Source organism: Phoenix dactylifera, chromosome 13 (assembly GCF_051530095.1).
Source record: "Phoenix dactylifera cultivar Ajwa chromosome 13, Ajwa_hap1_PhDact_Kaust_v1.1, whole genome shotgun sequence".
NCBI classification, from domain to species: Eukaryota; Viridiplantae; Streptophyta; class Magnoliopsida; order Arecales; family Arecaceae; genus Phoenix; species Phoenix dactylifera.
In genome coordinates this window covers 20,568,098-20,575,521 of record NC_143202.1, presented here as the reverse complement: position 1 = coordinate 20,575,521, position 7,424 = coordinate 20,568,098, and positions in this window count along the sequence as shown.

Below are 7,424 nucleotides of genomic sequence, written 5' to 3'. Positions count from 1 at the left end.
CAAAAAAAAATCAACAAATGGTGCTATATATTGAAAACCTTAGTTCCAAATTTTAACCAAAAAAAAAAAATCAAAATATATTATGGATGGTGAAGCAGTTAATTGCAGTGTTAATAATCTACCTATCAATCTAGTCAGTGCCATCAATAGGCTTTAGATCTTTGAGTATGAAATGCCTAGAGAAGTCAAATGTTATCCTTATTAGTACACATATTTTGTGATGTTTCTAAGTTTGCTAACTCATATCCTAACTCTTATAATTATTACCAAGTCATCTAGGATCAATTATTCACTTCGAGCACATCTTAAGGTCATCTACACTTTTTTGTATTTTTGCTATCAGGTAAATCAAGGTTGTCTTGTAGAATAGAGTAGGATCTTGGCATGGAGGATTATCTCTTCTAGTCAATATATTTGGCAAGGTTTTGTTGAACTATGTTAAGCATCATTAATTATTTTGTTATCGAATTGCAGTATGGATGAACTTTTCAAAGCACAACAACTTGTGGGTGTGCAACAGTCAATATGTTCAACATGTTTCCTGTAATCACTACTAACAATGTACTTAAACATCATCATTTTCTGCAAAAATCTCAAATAAAACTAGTTTGGGCAAATTATTTACATGTAAAGTATGATAGCCACTTAGCTGATTAGCTCCACTCAATAATGGAGTTATTTTTCCCTCAGAAAAGAATTGCATTCTTTTCTTTAGTAACCATTAAAATATGTACATCTGCATACCTTGTTGCATCACAATATATCGTACAATAGCAAATTTTGACATAAGGGTAGGGGCATCCTAGGGTAAGTTGTGGTAAGATGATACAGGATAGAACGGAGAAGAAATACTTTTGTATAGCTTCTTGGCATGGTTAGCAATTTTTGCTACTTTCTAGGTCCTCCCCTTCCTGCAATTGATGATCCAGTGCTTTCTATTATCTAAAACTTTATCTTTGAAAACATTTATTCAAATGTGTATAGATTAAATATAACAATGAAGCACAAGATGCTTTTTAGTGGACAAATAACAAAAAAGAGATTAGATAAACTAAGGACCATGTTATCTTCGACACCACTTCCAAAAATTTATCAGTTGAAGGCATAACAAGATTATTCTCTAACTAAATGACAAGTTTAAGCCTTTCTAATTCCTGATTATTTTGATGTCTGTCGAGATAAGAATTTTTGTAAACAAGGCTATCTTTATAGTATGTCTCCACTTTTGTTGTTTTCTTTCCATAAAACACCTCTCTTATTATTTTTATTTTTTTTATATTTTAAATAATTAAGCTCTTCTGCGTGGCCACTATACCTTCTAGTGTAATATTGGCCTAGCCAAAAATTTGTAGTAGTAAGCACAATTAGACCACAAAATGCATCAACCATAAGCAAGCTCAATCAAGTCATTAACTGCATCGAAAACCATATCACTAACTATATTGTACCATATACTCCCCGTATTAAATGTTGTACCAGTCTCAGTAGCCATGATTTAATTAAATTGCTTTTACTTCCTAAACTAGAAGTATGATATCTTCTTTGAGTTTTTAAAGTTCAATATGAAGCGATGTCAATATTCAACTTTACTTGCAGCCTCAATTTGGCACCACATTGAGTTCACATGTCACATCACATGGAGGCAAGCAAGGGAATGGAATTGATGCACTTGGTGAGCCATCTTGAGTTTCTTATAGTTCGCTCAAAATATATCAGGTCACCAGAAGGTTGAGACTCAAGAGGACTTCCTCTAGAAGTGACCCCATATGATATCCTCCAAAGTGCCCCTTCCTTGTAAAATTTATGAAATCATACTTCTTTTTCATGTTCTCAGATGAATTGTGACCAAAATTTTATTTGATTTTGGTGAATTAAAGGATGGTCTCTTCTTTGCTGTTCCATGTATGCTTTACAATTACCTACCTTCATTGTTATGTTCATGTTTACCTGTCTACAATGTAATATGGAAGAATGTACACTTGTTATCAATAATCTTGCCATGTTCAGGTTCTTTCACGTATTGTACAAGAGATTATGTTATCAAAAATCTGTGAAACATGGTATTTTATAAGGGTGCAAATGGACTGGCTAATATCAGTTCAGATTTGTTTTTGCATTCAAATTTATCTGAATTTGGATACAAATTTAGCATTTGATCAACAATCATATCCTCATCGATACTCATGAAAGAAAAAACACATGGATATCGATGGATAATTATCCGATTGGTATCCTCATATCTCGTTCTATTTTGCAATCTGATTTAGTTTTATATAGCTCTAATGCACTTCAATGTAAAATAGGTGACATGATAAAATATCTCACTTAATTCATCTTTTATATAATAATTTCATTGATTTGGCGGTTCATAAAAGTTTAACAATCCAATTTATATCTGCATTAATATTTTTTATGATCAGTACCTACTTTGTACCGATATAAAGGTCTAGTTTATGTCCATATTCATTTAAAATGAGGTTCCTACTCTTTTACATATAATATCTTATCCTCGCTCCATCGCTTCTTTTACCCCCATTCACTAGACTATACCGGCACTTTATTTTACTTTAAAAGGCTAGAGTTTTTAACTCTCTTATCAAATTCAATAATCATTTGTGATGGTAATTTCACAATTCAAGAAATAAACGAGTTCAATGATAATGGTAGTTTTAATAAAATAATAGAATAAAAAAGAGGTAAAGGAGTAAATGTGGCTAAATTACTTTTTTGCCCTCATATGAAACATGTGATTGTCATTAGGAGAGATTGTGGGGTAAAGTATTTTATAGACTGGAGAAAAATTCTTAAAATAATATATCCAATTAATATCTATATTTAAATCTATATTGGTTAATTAAAAATGGATACATATATATACATACATACTATTATATGATCCATTTGAGCTTTATTCACGAGGCAGCTCCTAATATGCAAAGCACATACTAATGTCACCTAAATGATGGAACATGTTTTATTTCTACTTTTCCTTCTTTTTTTCTTTTGATAATAATGCAGTAGAACATAGTTCTGATATATGAAATCAAACTTCTTTGAGTGCTATTGCCTTCTAATGTTGCAAAACAAATTATTTGGAAAGATATTGATGGTAATGTTGCATGATTTAGTTGTCCCATCGTTGATTGGTTGCAATTTTTGAGCTCATGTGTTGATCCATAATTGACATATATAAAAGAAGACAATTTCAAGCCAAATTAGTTGAGTCATATTTACTCAATGGTTGAGGCATGTATGCTCCACTCATTATGGCATGAATGGCACCATCTTAGCAATCACTTAGGAATCAAATGGGCAGCCCAAGAACTTATTTGCTGAGACGATGTAGCTAAAATGCAACCTATATAACATAGGTTGCCATACGAGGTCGCTTAATAACTACAAGGATCAACAACATGTTATTGCATTTTCTTACGAAAAATTTATTTTGTTGACAAATTATAGCATCAAACGACGACTATGAAATCGAGGGAAATAAAATATTTTTTAAAACAATATTATTTGAAGATTAGAGAATGTCTTTAGCGATAATAGATGCCTCCGCTAGTCTATTTGGAGGGACTTTGGTCATGATTAAATGTGAAAAGGGCTCTTATAATGACATGTATTATATAGATTCTTTTAAGAAAGCATGAAGAAAACAACTTCATACTCTATAAATTCTGACTCTCTTTTTTTAATAACAACACCATTATGCCTCTATTTCATGTCATTTTAATTGTAAAAGGTAGCATTAGTCAATATTCTTATATTAACTTGGCAAATAATGATCATATCTTCTATTATAATGGCCAAAAGCAATAATCTTTTTTGATGGCTTATTTGAGCTCTATGAAAACATTTTATGAGCCATGGATCCGAGCAGCGCAGTCCCGGTGGCAGTGGAGATAGGCTATGAAGGTCGGCGTTCCTCGACGCCGCTTAGGGGAGCAGCACCGATTGACTCTTTTTAGCCAAAATCGATGTACAAGTTGAAATCTATCTCTTGTAGAATTTTAGCTTTTTCATGAATATTACCATTAGTCATGTCTATTTTGAGAAGGTTGTGTCCTCTTTAAATTAGAAAAGGATTCTAACTCAAATTATTCCAAAAAGGACCTCATTAGCATAAATAAAAGCTATGTATCTTCATTTGTTATGGATTAACGAAAGAAAAGAGGAACTAGACATTACTTTTGTCGATCTTCTCCATTTTTCCATTTTTTAAAAAAATATTTGAATTGAGAGATTTAATAAAGTTGGTATTAAAGTTTTGGTGATTTACATCTGTCACGCCCCGAGCCCGAGGCGCGGCAGACGCCGCACGCCCGCACGTCGGGCCGCGTAGACGTGCAAGGCATCGGATTACATCAAAGCAAATACAGATGTTCAAGACTTTATTTAAGGATTAATAGCAGATGCTTAAAATTGACAAAATACTTAAAATCATTCAAAAGCAGTCTTACAAAACTCCAAAATAACATATGCCAACATAATTCAAATATCCAAACTAAACTAACTAAAATGCCAATAACTGAAAAATCATCGGAAACTCTAACACACTCTCCAATCCCGTGCGATCAAGCCTCTGGATCTAAAAAATGAAGAAAACAGAATAATGAGCTACACTAGCCCAGTAAACAACAAAATACCCCAGAGTGGGGTCAGAGTATATCAGATCAAAATACAGGATAATGTCTGGAATAAATCACAAATAATATTATTTTTACAAAACTCTGATATAATAATCTCAACATGATAGGCTACGGCCACATAACCCAGTGGCATGGGTTGCACAAAGTGCCAGAAACCACTATTATTAGTCACCAGTGGCAACGGTGTCCAGAAACCACTATTCTAATCACCGGTGGCGCGGTGTCGAAACCGGTTTTTCACATATTACAAGTCGACAGGTCCAACGTATAATCCCCATTGGCGGGGCCAGAACAGAACAGAATAGATCATAGCCATGCTGAGAATGCATATAAATAGAAAAATACATTTCATAAATTATCCAAACATATTTTGCGGATTTCAGAGCATATAACATAATTTTCAAATAACATTTAATATGCCTGACCCATTTTACAGAATACAAAATATTTATCAGAATTTAATCTATTTATCAAATAATTTGGAAATTTCACTTAAAGTATTAAGTTACTTACTTCTTCTCGCTTAATTCCTACTTCAGGCAGGCGGATTAGGTTCACCTGTTAACATTTAATTAATTTCATTGTTAATTTCAGAGCTAAGCAAAACTAAAAATAATATTATTGGACATGGCCTAACAGGGCCCAGAGTTGGCCCATAATGGGCATGGCCCGATAGGGCTCACATCGAACACGGGCCAATGGGCCCGCATACCCCGGCCCAATAAGGCCCCCAAGGTTGGAATCTAATTGGTTCATTTATGCAATAAAAATTCATTGCAGGGACTAATACTTAATTACGGGGTACTATTCTATAATAAAACTTGAGTGAAGGGACTAAATAATATATTTGAGGACCTTTACGCAATAAATCTTTCTTATAGGGATCAAACATAAATTACAGAATACCCTTTTTGTGAAATAATATACTGTCAAGGGCTTATCTGCAAAATTTCATTTATTGGCTAAATGGGTTCGGGTTTCGGATTTCGGGCCTGAACTGGATTTCGGATTTCGGGTCTAGACTGGGTTTCATCTCTTTCTCTTTTTTTTCAGGTTCCAACTGGGCCCAAGTTGGGCCCACAGTGAACTGGGCCTTGGCCCAGTTCGGCCCACCCCTCGTCAACGGCCAGCTGGCCGCCATGGCGGCTGGCGGCCGTTGCGGTGGCCAACAGGGAGGAAGAGATAGAGAGTGGTCTCGGTTTGGGGCCAAAACAGAGGGGAAAATCAAGGGTAAATGGCAACGAAACGAAGACAAGGAGGAGGGAAGCTTATCGGCGGTCGTCGGAGGTAGTGGGTCTCGGCCAAGGGAGGCTCGATCCGGTGTCAAGCGGCGGCGGCGACGGCACTTTCCGAAGAGGAAGGAGATCTCGAAACAGGGGAGGCTCGGGTGGTGGTGGTGGTTGGCCGAGGCGGCTCACCGGCGACTTGGGAAGCGGGAGCAGAGGAAGGAGAGGAAGAGGAGAGGGAGGAGAGGAAGAAGAGGGGGCTCGGCGGTGGCCCTAGGGGAAGGAAAGATGGGGTTTTAACGCTCCATTGCAACGGCCCTCCGCCGCGATTTTCGCGGTGGTCAAGCTAGATCCGCGGCCGTGAATTGGCCGCGGATGGACTAGGAGGGGTGCCGCAATCGCGATCCTCTATTCCGGTTCCTCCCGAATCGAATCGGGGCTGAAGTCGGCGAGGGCTGCCGACTTCAGCCCCGTATCTTACAACATCTATAGAGATCTTAATTTATAGTTCATAAATGCAAACAGTACAAGCAGACAAGATAAGGGCTATTGGATGCCCACGGGATGGCGCCAGTCCATAATTTGTTCGACGGCGCCAAATAGTTTAAAGGTTAGGCCTGCTGCATGATGAACTAAACAGTCTGTCTCCAATTGGTTGCATATAAATAACATCGGCAAACTTGATATAATTTGAGAAATCTGTGTACATATGCGATAAAATATGTTGTTCCTTGGAACAGATCTCAAACTACGGATAAAAATATGTGATAATTTCTCGTTCTGCATCTACATTGAAATCATTCTTCCAATACCGAGTGCATGCCTTGTTACATGAATCAGGAGCCACACAAGTTTGAACCTCATAAAATAATGCAAACTACTCTACCTATGTCCAGCTACGTTGGGTATTGTGTGAACTCCGAGACAACATTACTGAGTTTTTGACTTTTTGATCACGGTCATGGTTATGTGAGATTTTAGTTGTTGGATGTGCAACATTTGCCCATGGCCAGCTCATGAAGAAGGCTGGTTTTGAATGGAAAAGAGCTTGTTTTTATTTAGAACGCAACATAGTTCACACAGTGATGGAAGCACTACTAAGGTGAAGCATATAAGAAGGCAATGAGTCGCATGCGATCTGAGTAGCATGATTGGATCCTACTATTGCTTTATATATGTTGCCAACTAACCATGTGTTGACTCCAATCATTCACCTATATCCACTGAAAGAAATGTGTTTAAGAAATAAAACTGTTGCTGCTGGAATCCGTTTCGACCTTAGGTGTCAAGCAGCTTGTAGGGGTGGAGAGCTAGGCGGGTTGCCCGTTCATGTCGGTAAGGTCAGTCTGGGGTCACTGTTGATCTCTGAGCCACCGTGGAAGAGTTGGGTGGTAACGGTCATACTCGGTCTGGTGCTCCTGCACCCCGATCCAACCTACAATAGAAAATACGGAAGTCCACTTGCTTGAGAGTGTCCGACAGGAAATCCTCCGATGCTTAAGTCAGGCACTGATCTCAGAAAACATAGGAGGTTTGAGATAGCAAA